Source organism: Camelus ferus, chromosome 1 (assembly GCF_009834535.1).
Source record: "Camelus ferus isolate YT-003-E chromosome 1, BCGSAC_Cfer_1.0, whole genome shotgun sequence".
Lineage (NCBI taxonomy): Eukaryota > Metazoa > Chordata > Mammalia > Artiodactyla > Camelidae > Camelus > Camelus ferus.
The window spans coordinates 42,722,292-42,738,708 of record NC_045696.1 but is presented as its reverse complement, the minus strand read 5'-3'; the positions used below and the strand labels follow the sequence as shown (position 1 = coordinate 42,738,708).

The following is a 16,417-nucleotide window of genomic DNA, read 5'->3' as shown; positions in this document are numbered from 1 at the left end:
GGTGAGAGCTGCAGGTGCAAAATGACTCATTCCTTATTCTTAGGAACACCTTCTATGTGGAGGCTAGGAATCCTTACCAGAGACATGAAAGAAGAGCGCTAACAGTTACTGAATATATGCAAGGGAATAGGCGCAGTGCAGGAGCTATTTCATAAAATCTTTCCCAAATTCTATAAACTAAGTATTACTATTACCATTTCATATATGAGGAAATCAAAGCACAGAAAAATTAATGCCCAGTCAGACAGGAAATAGAGGAGCTTAGCTTGAAAGTGGGTTCTTACTGACTCTAAAGGCCATACTCTTCTGTTAGAAACCGCTGCCTTCGATACTGAAGCAGAATCAGATAAAAATCTTCTCCTCAATTAGTTTATCACCTTGTGATGTCATAAGAGCCTGGAGCGTGTCCATAAGTCACCACCACACAAGGTCCTAAGCGCTCTAGGAGATGCACTGGGAAGTGAAAAGAGGAAGAAATTACTTCCAGCTGAGCATCAGGGAGAACTTCTCAGAGGAAATGGGATTTTAAACTCCCCTCATAATTATCATGGAGCCAAAGCTCTGGTTGGTTTTCCCCACCTTCTTTCCTATCTTTGAGAATATTATGAGTCCTATTTATATTTTTTTCAAATTTTTAAATAATCAACTAAACTGAAAGTAACTTACTCACTGTCTTCTCTCCTTCCTAAATATAGTTTCCTTTTTGTCACATACACACATACACAAAATGAAGTTAAAAAAAAAGAGGACAGACTCCCCACCTGTATTTCTTTGTGTCTATGACAAATCAGTTCTTAAAGCAGGTTGATCTTCCACTACCACTAGGGATGATCTAAAAATGAGTAAGTACCTAAATCATTATAAATTTTATTAATTAGTATTTACACATGCTTTGACAAATATGATTATTTCTAGCATTTTCCTCATTCTGAATTTCTGAGTTGTTTATCATGCTAAATTGGCAGTATCAATTATATCCTTTCAAGCCAGAAGAGCAAACATGCAATAAACATCACAGTACGTATCACAAACTGTGAAATTCCAAGTCCTAATGTCAAAAAGGGTATAGCTAAACATGAAACTGAAGTGATTAAACATTATAAAGTAGAATAAGCACTTTATTTGGCCTAAAAGTACATATTTAAAAGTTATAAATGACAATAATGATTTTTATAATTATATACTCTAGTGTTATAAGTGAATATATAAGGATAATGGTGCAAATTTACATCACATTGTAAGTGGCTATTTGTAAATTGCATAGCTTTTCCTTAACCAACAATTTCAGAGCCCACTATGGAATAATAGACCAAAACTCTGCTCTGTGTAAACTGATCAAACATGAAACCCTAAATTCTGTTTAACCAACCTGATTCTTCTTAAGAGACTGATCTAAGTCTAAATTGAACCCAGACTGAGCAGTGAGAATCAGATGAATCCCACATTTTAACTCTGCCCAATTTGGACATAGTCACAAAGTGTTATTTACGAATCACATAAATGAAGATTTACCACTTCAATCAGATTCATGATTAAGTAGAAGGAAATAAGGAAAACATTTGTTTTGATAATTACCAAGTACCAGGTCCTTTACATATATTATTTTATTAAAATGGCACATGGTAGAACTAGGCTTTAAACATACAGACTCTGTTCCCAGAGCCAGGCACTTCAACACAACACCAAGAGTCTAATGCCAGGTGACAGCTAAGCTTTTATACCAATAAAAAAACTACTGATTCCACAATATGGCAAGATTTTGGAATTGCTATTTGACCATGTGTTGCAGTTTGAAAACATGCAGAGAATGATAGAAGAGTTTGAACCAAGGGTGTTGTTTTACCCCAGATTCCTGTGAAAACGCCAATACATTTTCAAGAGTCCTTCTAATGATTCCAGTTTGAACAGGTTGCCTTAATTCACCTAGTGATGAAACCAGTCTTTCTCCCCTCAGTTTCCCTCTTGTTCTTTTGTGGGTCCACAATTAGCAATGTACGACTTAGTAGCAAGTGATGCCCAAAGTCCACAAAAACATATCACCCACGGCAACCACGTGGCTCCAGTTCAAGTACAGGCTGACTTCACCTCCTGTCAGTATCCCACTCATGGTCCGTGGTGATTTCCTCTTTCCATCTTAACCTTTACCTCGTAGGGCACCCACAAAGAGCAAAGGCCACAGGGCAGCTCAGTAAAGTCACTGCCCGACTGTGTGCTGGTTTCAGAGGTGCCAGCACTGCTGTTGGAGTGGCTTTTGCTGCCACTCTGCTTAACTCATCCATCATCCAGTGTTGGGTCTAGAAGACCCCATCTGCAACCTCACACTTGTAGCCATACGGAACCCTGTAGTAATTTCTCTGTGGTGCAGGACCAGAAGTGAAACTGCTGGGCCACAGTTTATATGCATGGATAATTTGACTAATAACTACCAAGATTCTTCCCAGAATAGCTGCATCATTCCTGCAGAAATGCATGAAAATTTTTATTCTTAAGGTGGTTGTTCCTAACTTAAGATCTATACTTCTGGGCTTTCCCCTTATGTTTCCTTTATTAGTTTCTTCAATGTAACAATATTGGTATCTTGCAGGTTTCATATCATTTTGGTCTTGCTTCCTGCCTCCCACCTCCAACACAATCTTGATGTTACTTAGAATTTATTTTCCTCAATCTGAGCTTTTAAAAATACTCTTAATATCCTCTAGTTTTTTGGCCACCATTACTTCATGTATCTCTGGTAACACCCTTGTGCTTTTTTGTATCTTCTTATTTCAGTACATTCTCCGAGAGTTCTTCAGAGCGGGTTTCATCTGGTAAATATTTTGAGGTCTGATTGGATATAGAGCCCTTGGTTCCACCATGTAATTATGGTGTTAGCTGATACGCTCATTCTCGTTGGAAGCATCTTCCATTTGTTGTTGATGTTCTAGAATTTAATTATATACATCTAGGTAATAGTGATAATAGTAATACTAAAATAGTGATTATGTACAAGGCACTATTCTAAGGGTTTTACACATATGTTAATTCATTTACTCCTCATATTAATTTTATAAGATAGTTAAGACAGACATTTTACTAGCCTCATTTTATTGCTGGGTAAACTGAGATACAGAAAGTTTATCTTATGCGCTATTTCAAATAAGAGGTCTGTCATTTTTTTTAAACTCTGGGATATTAATATTCTTTAGCTCTTCAAATGTATCTTCACCTTTGTCTTCCACTATGACCACCAGCATCTGTCTTCTGAGAATATTATTAACTGTGTATTAGCACTTTTATTTCTATTCTCCAAATCTCATATAGTGCATTGTTATATTTTCTTTATATCTTTTTCTGTTACCTTCTGAGAGTGTTCAGTCTGATCTTGAGCTGCATTCTTTGGCTTATATATCTTATTTATTCTGTTCTTTATTTCAACTATTATATTTTTCATATTTACTATTTCCATTTGGTTCTGTTTTAATAACTTCTCCCACATTTTATTAACACTTTTCTTATCTCTTGAGTATTTCAATTAAACTTATTTTGAATTCTTAGTCCATCTGCTTCAAGAATTCTGCTTCAGATGATATTGGTTTGTCACTTTTCTTTTACAGGTTGTTCTTCCCAATATTTAGTTGTTGTTGTTGTTGTTGTTGTTGTTGTTGTTGTTCTCTGTGAGCTCATGGTGCTGTCTCATAATAAGAATTAGGGAAGGGCTTAAGTTATATTCCCCCTGATGAAAGTAAACAAAAGGGAAAGGGTGAGACTAAGTGGGCCTCAATGTACCAAACATTCTCTCTCAGTCACTTCTGTTTGCTGCTGTACCACCAACAATCTTCTGAATCACTTTTTAGGTGGTACAGTCTCCTTAAAACCAAATCCACTCACCCTAACACTGAAAGAGAACTAAGGCAGGGAAGTAAAATCGCAGGCAGCTGATACTCGCCCCATTAGCATCTCATCCCAGCAGAGATTCTGCAAACCCTAATATTACGCTCCTGGCACTGCTGGGTTCAAGCTGCTGCTGAAAATTTTGTAATAGGAAAGAACAAATCTGACTCCATATCAGATCTGTTCCTTTGGCTTTAATCCTGTGCCCTGTTTTCTAGGATTAGTCTTGCTGGCTCTGCACCTTTTGTAAAACAATGTTGCCTATAGCCTGAAATATACAGGAGAGCCTGTTCTCAAGGCTCTGACCTTTAAGGATATTAACACTTTTGCACTTATATAAAGATGACAGGTTGCAGAATAGAAAATAATGTTTGTTTTGTTGGAGGATTTACAGGGGCACCATTACCTGACCCAGGTGGACAGCTGCAAGAACAAAGGATTCCAAGAACAAAGAATTCCCACACCAAGAAGTCTGCAACAACCAACCACACCCTCTCCCCTTTTTAGTATAAAAGGAGCCTGAATTCTGACTTGGGGAAGAGGGTTCTCCAGGACATTAGTCTGCCATCTTCTCGGTTTGCCGGCTTTCCGAATAAAGTCACCATTCCTCGCCCCAACACCTCGCCTCCCGATTTACTGGCCTGTTGTGCAGCGAGCAGAACAAATTTGGACTTGGTAACAATTTCTGTCCACATGTTGCGGCAAAAACAATCAGCGCATAGAAGAGCAAGGTGGAGGACTGAAATCCTGTCTTTCAAACTTTCCTCCCACAGCTGCAGCTCAGTCAGGCTCCCTTCACCTGCTTCAGATGCCTGCATCACACCCCTCATGGGTTTCCAGAGTTTTCATGTCACTTCCAGATCCAGGCTTCTTCCTGTTTCTGTAGATTCTCTTTGCTTCTGGAAGAAAATAGCAGACTGTGCTAATTCACTCTCTTCTCTGGAACCAAACTGCCACCCTTTCCAATTTTTCTGCCTCTTTTATTTGGGAATAGGAAGGAGGAAAGGAAAACTCAGACACTCTCACTTAGAAAAATGGCTGATCAGGCTTATCTCCAGACAGTAAAGCATTGGCTTCTCCCTTTTGCATGTTTCAACCTTCCAGCTTCCTAACTCTCTAATCAGCCAGATTCACCTTTCGAGCTACCAGAGCATATGCCTCCATGACCTTCACACCCCTCCTTTTTCTGGTGATGGAAAATTCCGAAGTCTTAGATACTAATAAAAATTCTGATACTTAGATACTTACATAAAATCCTTAAATTGTTCTAGCGTGGGGGGGGGGGGGCTGACACATTACAGTCAGAAACTTAGACAGAACTTTCCATTTTTCAAGTTATTTTAGGAACTACTTTGGATCTGACATTTTAAACTGTTTCTTCAATTACAAGGTTCCATAGCTTACTCAGTACACTAGAGTTTTAATATTTTTTTTTAAAAGAAAGAATCCTTGTAAAGCCTCTAAATGCCTTAGGTTGCTTCTGATAGACACAAAAGGAATTCTTACATTTTAAATTTGTTTTGGGAAACTGCAAAAGCCAGCCACCACCTTAGTTACTATGAATTGAATTTCAGGATAAACTAAATTCAGAATTTCTTCTTTGAAAACATTCTTACTGTTAATGAATTGCCCAGGTATTGCACCTCCTGTGCCTTTCCTGTTCAAAATGAAGAAAAGCTGTTCTTTTCATTTGGAGCAGAGTCTGTGATTATGAACCAGCTAATTAACTTGTCTAATGTGGAAGGGATGATGTAATGTTCACTTCTAGCTTTTCTCTCTTCCATATGGACAGGGTTGCTGCTTATAAATGCTGTGACTGCTGTTGGGCAAAGATGGTCCTAAGAACTTGCTTTAAACTCATTTTTATACCTACCATTCAGCAACCTTAGCAACAGAGAAAAAAAAAATTAAAAGCCAGCCAGATTAAGTTACCAGCTTGGATTTCCACATATTCTTATTTATAAAGGGCAGGATTTTCCTTTAGATTTTCTGAGCTTCCTTCCAGCCTTTAATATTAAAAAAACCCAAAAATCACTGTCACTTAATAAAGCAAACCACAGCATGAGAGAAAGACACTATCCATGCTTTCTTACCATAGGAGAAAACCAAGCCTTCAGAACATTCCAGCTTCTGTAAGGCTGTCGGGGTGGCGGTTTCTTACTCTGCCATTTTAGTTCGAAGCTTATTTCTGTCTTGCAAAAGGACAATTCCTGTTGTTTTACTGATTTGATATTACTCGTCATCAAAGTATAGAATAAAATTAAAACTTAAACTACTTAGTGATACTTGGTTAAAGAAAAAGCCTATATAAAATAGATAAACAAAAAGGTCCTACTATATAGCGCAGGGAACTATATTCAATATCTTAAAATAACGTACATTGGAAAAGAATCTGAAAAAGAATATATATATGTATATGTATAACTGAATTACTTTGCTGTACATCAACATTGTAAATCAACTATATGTCAATTAAAAAAAAAAAAACCTTGGCAATAAACATTTGAACATTTTACAGAGAAAGGGAAAGAAAAAGCTATCAGCGTACTTCTCATTGATCCAAAAGAAATTCATTAAAGCCAGATTTGGATAGACACATATACTTCATCAAAAAAAAATAATGGCAATTGCATTAACATTGATAAAAATAATAAACTGCCTTCCAAGGAGAAAAGCACACATGACAGAAAGACATCTGTGATATACAGCCCAGGAGCTCACAATTTAGACCTAGGATGACAAGGGATGTTGGCTGATTTGTAAAATGCCTCACTGCCTTGGGTTCGAGTGCCAGTAAGTATTTTAGATCATCAATACCATCATCCTTAATATAAGCCTTTTAGTACATCTAAGTAGCTGGTGCCATATTTCATTTATGGCCAGCCTGAGGAGGGTTGCTTTACACAGTCTTTAGACTCAGAGGAAGGAAGGAGGCTGGTCAGGTGGTTGAATCCACATCGGAAACTGGCAGTATTTCTAACACTGCCTACACCTGTAGTGTGACCTTGAGGAACTGCTGTGAAACCTCAGGACCTAGAAAAGACCTTCATGATATCTAGTCCAGCCCCTCCAGGGTCATGCTCTCTCCTCTGGGATAAGCTCTAAGGCTTTGCCCACACCTCCAGTATCACACTTGGCAGATAATAGTAATATTAATAGCCAACGTGATTAAGTCTTACAATATGTCAGTCATTGTTCTAAATGCTTACATGAATCAGCTCATTTAATCCTCAACATAGGCCAATGAGAAAGATACCGTTTCTGTTCTCATCTTTCAAGATGAGAGAGTTGATTCCTACATGTTTAAGCTGCTTATCCAAATGTACACTGTAACACCAGAGCCCGCACTTTAATGTCTTAATATTTAGAATTTTACGTTTAAGCTACACATTGGTGGCATATCAAACTCCATTTCTAAAAATTAAGCTCCTTGAGGGCACAGACATTATTGTTTACATTTGAAATACTCCACAGCACTTAACACTGAGTTTTGTAGGAACACGAAAGTACTGGTTAATAAATTCATTTTATAGAAGGTGAATGCGCTAGCTAGTTCTCTGCCCCACTAGCTCTTTCTACCATTTTCTGCTCTGCTCTGGGTCCTCAGAAAGCTGACCTCTAAAGACTGTTTAACCTAGGTCCCTTCACTCTCTGGATTCTCCTGGGGTCTGGCCAATGGAGAGAGCAGCAAGCGATTGAAGAGTAGGAGAGAGAAAGATCCAAGTTGTCTTCCTGGCTCTACCACTTCAGCTCAGGGTGTTGGCAGTGGCTGCATTGCTCGGTGTAAAGTCAGTGTCTGCCAGGCAGCTGTAGGTACACCTGTAGCTCTCCTGGGGTCCTAGTAGCTTCTCCTTCCCCTGGCCCTTCAGACTTGGTGGTGATAATCCAGCCTTTGTTAGCCCAGAGGTGAAGCATCACCCCCTTTTGGTTTTCCTGAACCTTTCCCACAATGTTCTAATGAGTACCTTTGTTAATTTCCCTTTAATTACTCTGTGCATGCCATCTGTTTTCTGCCAGGAACCTGACTGATGAATGAAAATAAAGCCTAGAAGAATTAAGCAATTTGCCAATGATCACCATTTATATGTCCTTTAGCAGATAATAGTCAACATTATTAAGCACTTACTATATGATGGGCACTATTCTGGGTGCAAACAGCTACTTGGCAAGAAAGTTTAATATACACTTTAAGAAATATACTCCATTCTGTGTTCATATGTTGCCTGCTTTCATTATAATTGATATGAACTCTGGCAAGTTATTTAATTAGTCCATGCCATGACTGCTCCTCTGTTGAAGAGGGATGACAACACCTACTACATAGATTTGTTATTAAGTACTTGGCACGTGGTAAATAATCAATTCCTATTGGAATCTGGTGCTCTGAACTGGGAGTCACTGCCATTTTTCAAATTTGAACCTTATAGAAACAAAGAAACAAGCAAATAAAACAGTATAATTCAATCTACTCTCAACTTAATTCAGAATTAACAGTGCTAGACTGACTTGTCTCTTCTACTATGAATATTGCTTAGATGTTTAGGGAATGCTTGGGCATTTTAATATTGACCCCAAATATATATATATAAATCTGCTATCCCTCAGACACATGTAACATGTTCTAAAGTCCAGTGTGGAAAACATTAAATTACTTAACCGTTTTAACGTGTTAGTACCCACATGGAGTGCTACAGATAAAGAGAAACTAACCAAATTGGCCAGGAATTGAGTAACACTGGTGTAAAGTGGTCCTTAGAAATCACTAGCTCTGTCCCCTCTCTTTCTGGAAATGGGAAAACTGAGGCTCTGAAAGGCAAAACCGGATTTACTGCCTTGCTTTATCTGGGTTTTGAGTGTCATCTGAGATGACACGACCTAATAATTCTCTGTATTTCCCCTGCTTTACGTTTCTTTTAAAAATGTACTATCTGAAATTATGAGAATATTCACTTACATGTTTATGGCTCTCACTTCTGCCGCATCATAAGATCTGAGAGGGCACAGACTTTGTTGATTCCGTTTTTCATTTTATTTTCTGTTCCTGAAGTACAGCCTATAATGTAATATATATTCTGTAAGGTTTTGTTGACTGACAGGGTGAGTGAGTGAACAAAGGATCCATACCAGCCTTCCAGTCTGAAAGTTCATTTGCGCTGTTCAGAACAGGATTGTCTTCTCTTTTACCCATTCCTCTAATAGCTTTAGGAAAGAGAATAAATTTGTATCCTGATATAAGGAATAATTCCTAGATATACAATAAATCAACGAACCAAATTCTCAGACTTCAGCAGAGCATTTCAGTGTCTCCTCAGATCACTAAGGTGAATCTTTTGGTTGGGTAAGTCCTTAAGTGGAAGAAATACATGATAGTGCAGAGAAAGATGTTCATATGCAACTCAGTCCTCTTTCAAGAATCTTTATGTTCTGCCTCATAGCCAAAAGGCAGTCCACTTTCTCATGGACCTCAGTAACCCCACTTTAGACCTAAAAGCCACACGGTATCACAACATAAAGAGCAGAAACCTCAAAACCAGACAAACCTGGGTTTAGTCCCCAATTCTATTACTGTGTGACTTTGAGTCAGTTACTTACTATTTTCACATTTCAGCTTCTCAAAGTCGATACTGGAATTCATCAACGGGTTAGTAAGAAGACTAAAAAGAATGTGCTTAAAGTGAGAGACACATTGTAGGCACTCAAGAAACACGTCTTTTTGCTACAACCTCCTAGAAACCATTTACTCTACACGCTCCGAATCAGGGATGTTTGAACTCTTGAACACAGATCCCTCGGGTTCTGTGGAGATGCCTACGTGTTCAGGTGGCAGTGATGGTAGGTAACGGAGTGGGAGCGAGCGAGGATGGATGCTGAAAGAAAACCTGTGAATGAGGCCTTCAGTCAGAGAAACTCCAGTATTTTATGTTTTGTTTTGTATTTTGAAATCCCGAACGTAATTCTCTATTTTGTTTATCGATGGAAACAGCTTTAGATTTTGTGTCTGACTGTATATAAACACATGATAATTTTAAAACTCTTTAGCTATGCATAAAAGCTACCTGTAGTTAATTCATTGAGGGGGAGAGACTCAGGGGAGTGCAGACAGAGAGTATTGCTACTCTTTCTAGCTACATCTTCAAATCTCCTCTCCTGACTTGCTTTGCTCTCCCTCTGAATGAGGTTTCAGGCAGATCCTGTAACTCTCCTAGTCATTTTCATTAACTAACAAGTTATCTCAACAGTCAGGGAATTAAAAAGTCTGCAGTGCTGTCTGTGAATGAGATTTCAGCTTCTCATTCAATGTAAAACTCCTGCTCTCCCTGGCTCAGGCTGGGGAGCTGCAGGGGGAAGGGAAGCAGGTTTTATCCACGTGTCCCCTTTCCCTGTGTTGTTTCTGTACTATTTGCAGGAGGTGAAGGTGAGGAGTCCAGCGAGAAGAGGGAGATAAGGGACAGGAGAAGTCTTACTTGACTAATGTTCTTGTAATTTGCATGGGAGACCTCTGGGTGTGGCCGAAATTCAAAGCTGACTCTTTCTCTCAAGGAGCACTTCGGATGGTTCTTCAGAGACCCCTGATGCTGAAAATCTTCCATGACAAGGGGAATGCCTCTCCTGGACAGCCACTTACAAATCTCCCTTTGGTACCAGCCTTCACCAGCCCGTACCATTCAGACTCCCTCCGCTGAGGGTCAACGAACCATCCTAGTGGGCCTCTTACTCATGGCACTACTCAAGGAGACCCCAATCTGGTCCTCTGAGTGGAATCTACTTCTTTGCCCACCTGAAACATGCACGCATCCTTTCCCTACCAACGTCTGGTAGTAAAAGCCTTTGCCAGCACATCACAGCCTTTCCTGCCAGAGATAACTTCAACAAGATATAACTTATATGTGGAATCTAAAAAAGAAGAAAAAGAAAAAAGAGGACACGAATGAACTTATCTACAAAACAGAAACAGACTTGCAGACATAGTAAACAATCCTATGGTTACTGGGGGAAGAGGGTGGGAAGGGATAAATTCGGGGGCTTGAGATTTGCAAATGTTAGCCACTATACATAAAAATAGATATAAAAACCAGATTTCTTCTGTATAGCACAGGAAACTATATTCAATATCTTGTAATAACCTTTAATGAAAAAGAATATGAAAACAAATACATGTATGTCTATGCATGACTGGGACATTGTGCTGTACACCAGAAACTAACACACTGTAACTGACTGTACTTCAATTTAAAAAAAAAAGATTCTCACTTTCATATATTTCACGAGTCCCTCCGTCCCTTATAGTCTGGAACACATGCTCAGCTTTCTGATGGTTTTCTGATGCACAAACACTTACTTGAGGAGTTGGGGGAAAACCTATCCTCCAACTGGAAAGGAGAAGAAATGCCTTTTTGATCTGATTAAAAAAATTCTCTTTCTCCAACATTCAAATGCTCTTTTTTGTAGCTTGGATATGGATGATGAACTAAAATCAGCAAGAACTATAAGAATGGTCTTGCATTTTTCTTTCCTTTTTATTGGTACATGGCTTATCCTTTTCTCAGCTTTAGGTCTTTGGCTGTAACTAAGACATATAAATTCCCCAAAGTTTCACTGCTCTGAAATTACTACCAGCAAAATGTTATTGAACATTTCCATAATCGAGATCACAGCAAACACATTCTTCTTATTATTGATTTCTTCCCTTTTCTTTTACACCTCTGCCTTTCTCCTGTCTCTCCCACTCTCCTGAATAGCCAGCATTGATAACCTGGTTTGTGTCTTTCCATAACTCATAATCATAACATAATAATGAGGCTCTTGTTAGTAACGGTCGTCCTAATCTTATTCTTCTCATTCATATGCTTATCTGTCTTCTGCTTTTAGCATTTAATACTACATCTTGGAAATCTCTCCCAAGTCAACTGTCCCAGAGAAAATTTTTATATTTTCCTTAGCAGCATTATTCCCTGTTGTGAATTTACAGTAATTTATTCAACCAGTCTTCTTCTGATGGACATCTACTTTGTTTTCAGCTTTCATATATCCTAGTAGTTTATTTTTCTGTAGAATAAATTCCCACCTGAAGCAATGCTCAGTTGAAGGGTGCGTGTATTTTCAATTTTAATAGTGGTTGCCAGATTTTTTTTATAAGAAGACTATATAATAAATAACATTTCTCTTTGCAAAGTATGAATCTACCCTTTATTCTATGACTCTGCAAAGAATGTTGTCTCTTACAATTTCAATCAACCTTATAAGCATAAGGAGTATGTCATTTTTTTAAAATAGGTCTTCCCTGACCAGCAGTGAGGCTGAACCTCTGTCAATGTTCATTGGCTCTCTGGATTTACTCTTTTGTGAACTATCCACTCATGATTCACTGTGTTCATTTTTCTATGTTTTCTTGCTGTTATTGTTTTATCAATTTGTAAGGGCTCATTTTATTCTAAAGTTGTTGATCTCTCATATGTATTGTGAATATTTCCTTCAATCATTTCTTATAGACTTGTTTATGGTATATTTTGTCATACAGATATTCTTCTAAACATTTATGTAGCTAAATGTGTCTATTTTTTGTTTTTATTTTTGCTTTGTCCAGTAAAGATTTTTGTCTTTATTACATCAGCCTTCCAAACATCTAGGTTATACATGGATTTACATAATTTGCAAATATTTAAATTTCAATACATAATTCATCCATTGCTTATTTTTATATGAAGTAAAATCCAGATTTATTTTCTTTCTGAAAGATTGCCAATTGTGCTAGAGTTGTTGATTAAGTAAAACTATTATTTACCAAATGAAAAATTACCTTATCACATCTTGTATGTCTGGGTTCTATATTCTAATCCACTCATTTTTTTTTCTATTTCAATGCCAACATCACATTGTTTTTATTGCTATGTCTTTAGAGAATATTTTACTTGCTGATAAAGCATGCCTCTCCTCACTGTTTTTCTCTTTGATAATTTTCTTGGCTATTTTCAGACAACTTACTACTCTTCATATCTAATTTTGAAAAACATCTAGTTTCAAGATGTCATGCTATTTGAAGAAAAGATTCCACCAAAAATATTCGGAAAGCCACTCCAGGTGAATGGGGGAATGGCGATTTTATAAAATTAAGTCGATGGTTTCTGCACTAGGTCTGATGACCAGTGAACAGAAAGGATACTTCAGAAGTACTGGTGCATTCCTCCATTATAACAGAAAAACGTAAATTCTTGGATTTCAGCAGTAATTCCACAAGTAAATTACTCATTCTGATGCTCACTTTAGCTGTTCAGAATCGCCCTCAGAAATTTAAAATGTTTTGGAATCATCGATTGCAAATGAACATGAGGATTAAGAATGTATCTGGAGAACCTAATTTCTATTCACCTCTAGTTCAAAAACTTTTGTTAAATGTGTGTGTGTGTGTGTGGTCGGTGGGGGTGAAGTAAGGAGTCAGTGGATCAGAAGGGAAATCAAATACTGAAGCAGAGTAAAGAACAATAGGACGTGGTATGAAAATTGCCTTGATTTTCCTCCTCTATTTGCTTGCATTAAACAATTCCATACATTTTGTTTCAGTAAATACAACTGACAATCTACTTTTCCCTTTTCCCTTAGTGCCACTTGCTCATGGACAGGTCCCCAAGCACCGCAGGAGTCATCTCAGCTGAAAAGCATTAAATGCCTCTCCTTGACATTTTACTGTTTTAGGAGTCTAATTCTTTGGCAACAGCATTAAGACAAATAAAGCCACTCAGTTTTAATCACAGATGATATAAATCATCGTGTCAGTTAACTCTAGCATCCATAAATCTCTAAAAAGGTGGATTTATGACATAGGGATGCAATTTACCAGTATTGCTTTTTTAAATTCGATCAGAATGATGTACTTCAGTAGAACAAATTTTTGCAATTCTGCTTGCAACTGTACCAGAAATGGAGGCTCTCAAGCTCACAGTCTGTTGGTGTATTAAGTATCAGCTTCACATTTTCCCTGTTCAGACTAATTGCTTCTTTAATTTGTGATTGCTGACACACACGTGCGGTTGTGCAAATTTAATAGGAAGGAAGATATTCTGATACTCTTGGTTTCATTCGTACGGTCTGCTTTAAATTGTATTCATTGCTAAGGCACCATTATTTTATCTGATGATTTAATAGGCCAGAAATTCAACAATAATAAAATTTAAGTGTTTAAGATAGGTATGGTTAAGTGTTCCAAGTGTAACATACCCCAAAAGACTGAAGTCCAATGGATTCATTTAAAACACGGAGAATGTTGTGAAGAGTGCTAGAGGCTGGCGCCTGCTCCGATTTGCCTTACTTAGCTTGTTCAGGCCACCTATCAAACTTTCAAAATCCATGCTCTCGAGGTCCGATCCACTTACCCTAATCTCACAGCAGACATGCACACTGAGTCAAGTGCCCCACAGCTGACTGCTATGCGGGTGCATTTTTAGAATGGAACAGAGTGAGGCTGAACCAATGCAAGTGGCTAAAATAAGAAACCAATTTAACTCCATTGTAAAGACAGCCACCCGAATCATCCCCCCCAGATAATTCAAAATGTTGGGCTGTAATACTGAAAACACGTATTTGTTCTTTTCTGGGCATGCATTTTTTTATGTACTTCTCAGTCTTTCCCTCCTATTCACTGAGGATCTCGCCGTCCTCTTTGTTTTGGGGGTTTGGGAGCTGTTATTATATCCATGCTCTCACATGAGGCCTCTGTTAAGTTTGGTTCAGCATTTCCATTATAAAACCCATAAGCCTCCAGAACAAACTTATTATCGCTGCCTAGGAGGGAAAAATTGCTCCCAGCTGAAACTTAGTATATATTGCATTCATTTTCAGTCCAGAAGGTACTTGTCTTTAACATATTAGAAAAGAAAATTTTATACTATGCCTTTTACTTTCTTCCGTTGCTTTCATCAGTAGGATAACAGAAAAGAATAAAATAAGGAAGCAAATGGCCATTCATCCCACATTTTGCCCATTTTCCCCAGGACACGGTTCCTTTTCCATTCCCAGCCTAAAGTCAGTCTCAGGACTTAGCACGGTGCCCTGAAGTGTCCCTGTCACCAGCACTTGTTCTGGTCGCTCACTCCTAGACTGTTAGATTCCAGATATCTGGACAATCAGGGACCACACAGGAAGACTTTTTATTTCCCTATACTTGGATGCATCTGTGAATGAAAATACATAAAATACAAAATAGTAAAAACTTTCTAAAAATTACTTTAGAATAGGACATTAAAAGAGATACTATGCCAATTCAAGCAATCCCATTTTTTGGATTAATTATTTAAACTGTCAGGATCTTCCTTTAAAATATTTTACAATTGGATGTTGGAGGGTAAGGAGAAGGAAAGTATATGCAAGCTTGTAAGATGGGAATTCAGCTACTGAATATTGTTACAATTTTTTGTTTAGTAACATAAAATTAGAAGTTAGGTAATTCATATTTTTCAACATACCTTGAACCTGAGAAAATCTTTTCACCACTTAAACATCTGGATTCCTAGTATAGCTTCATGATTAATATGTACACATAGAATCAATAATAATTAAACTCCCACTCCTCCAACTGTGTTCTGAGGAGGAAGGACACCACCTCTGGGAGGTACCTTAAGAGAGAAGGTGCCAGGAAAGACCTGCTCATAAAAGAGGCTACTGGGAGAGCCAGGGGCCAGCTGGAAAAACTCAACTACATGACTCCCGATTCCAGACCTCAATCATTATGTCTGGCATCCATCTCCTTCTGGCTCCACCCTGACATCCATTCCTATTTCTATGAATCCCCACTGGACAGATGGTCTGTGGAGGGCCAGTACAGGTCTTCCTGGGCCAGGAACCACATGGAACTCTCCATCTGCCATAAGGCCACTTTCGTCTTTCCTTCCTTCTTCACACTTTGGTTGAGCGAAGGAGTCTTACATTTGTACCAAAGCTCAATCCAGAAGCCAGGGGACAAAGAGAAGCCAATAGACAATATTAGCATTCTGCTGCTAATATTGGGCAAGTTGAATCAAAGACAAGTTTCAACACAAATTGCAGGCGTCTTCAGCATCCTACAGACAAATAAAAATGGAGTGAGCTGATGCTTCACTGTAGGTACAAAAGAAGCCAGACAAACATCTATTTCTTCATATGGGCTCTCAGATGATATTTAAATCTATCAGAAACTTTTCTTTGAGAACCTATTTCAAGCCTAGCAGTGTGCTGGAAGGTGGAAAAATGAGTGCTACATAGAAAAATTAGAAGACGATATTTGTGCCCTGAAGCAGTTAACAGTCCATCAATAAGCCAGCAAAAACATCGTGAGTTTCAAATCAGATAATATTTTAAAAGTCACTTTGTAAATACTTAAGTGCTAGACATTTGTTAGTAGATACTAATAAATAACTCCTGAAGTAAAAATCAATAGATTTTAATTTAGGGGGAAAATTGCTAATCCTTAAAATAACATATCAGGTTAACACATTTTACATAACATGGTATATAATTAGCTTTCATTGAAAGAGAATAGATTTTGAAGCCAGACTCATCTCTGGTAATTCACTAGTTA

General features: G+C 38.0%; 1 protein-coding gene across 32 annotated transcripts in view; it reads right to left on the bottom strand.

The window, feature by feature from the left end:
- The window catches only part of LOC106730093 (endogenous retrovirus group PABLB member 1 Env polyprotein-like), a 637,472-nt gene that overhangs the window by 463,958 nt on the left and 157,097 nt on the right, over positions 1–16,417 (bottom strand). For 28 of the 32 annotated variants that reach the window (XR_004319394.1, XR_004319430.1, XM_032478125.1 and 25 more), the window contains 3 exons: positions 8,825–8,923; positions 762–832; positions 378–453 (listed from right to left, as the gene is read on the bottom strand). The exons of 1 other annotated variant lie outside the window; for it this stretch is intronic. The gene's annotated coding sequence lies outside the window, so the exon portion shown is untranslated. Of the gene's footprint in view, positions 1–377; positions 454–761; positions 833–8,824; positions 8,924–10,648; positions 10,712–16,417 lie in introns of those variants that run through there. 3 more of the 32 variants (XM_032478136.1, XM_032478083.1, XM_032478101.1) reach the window with 3 other exon arrangements.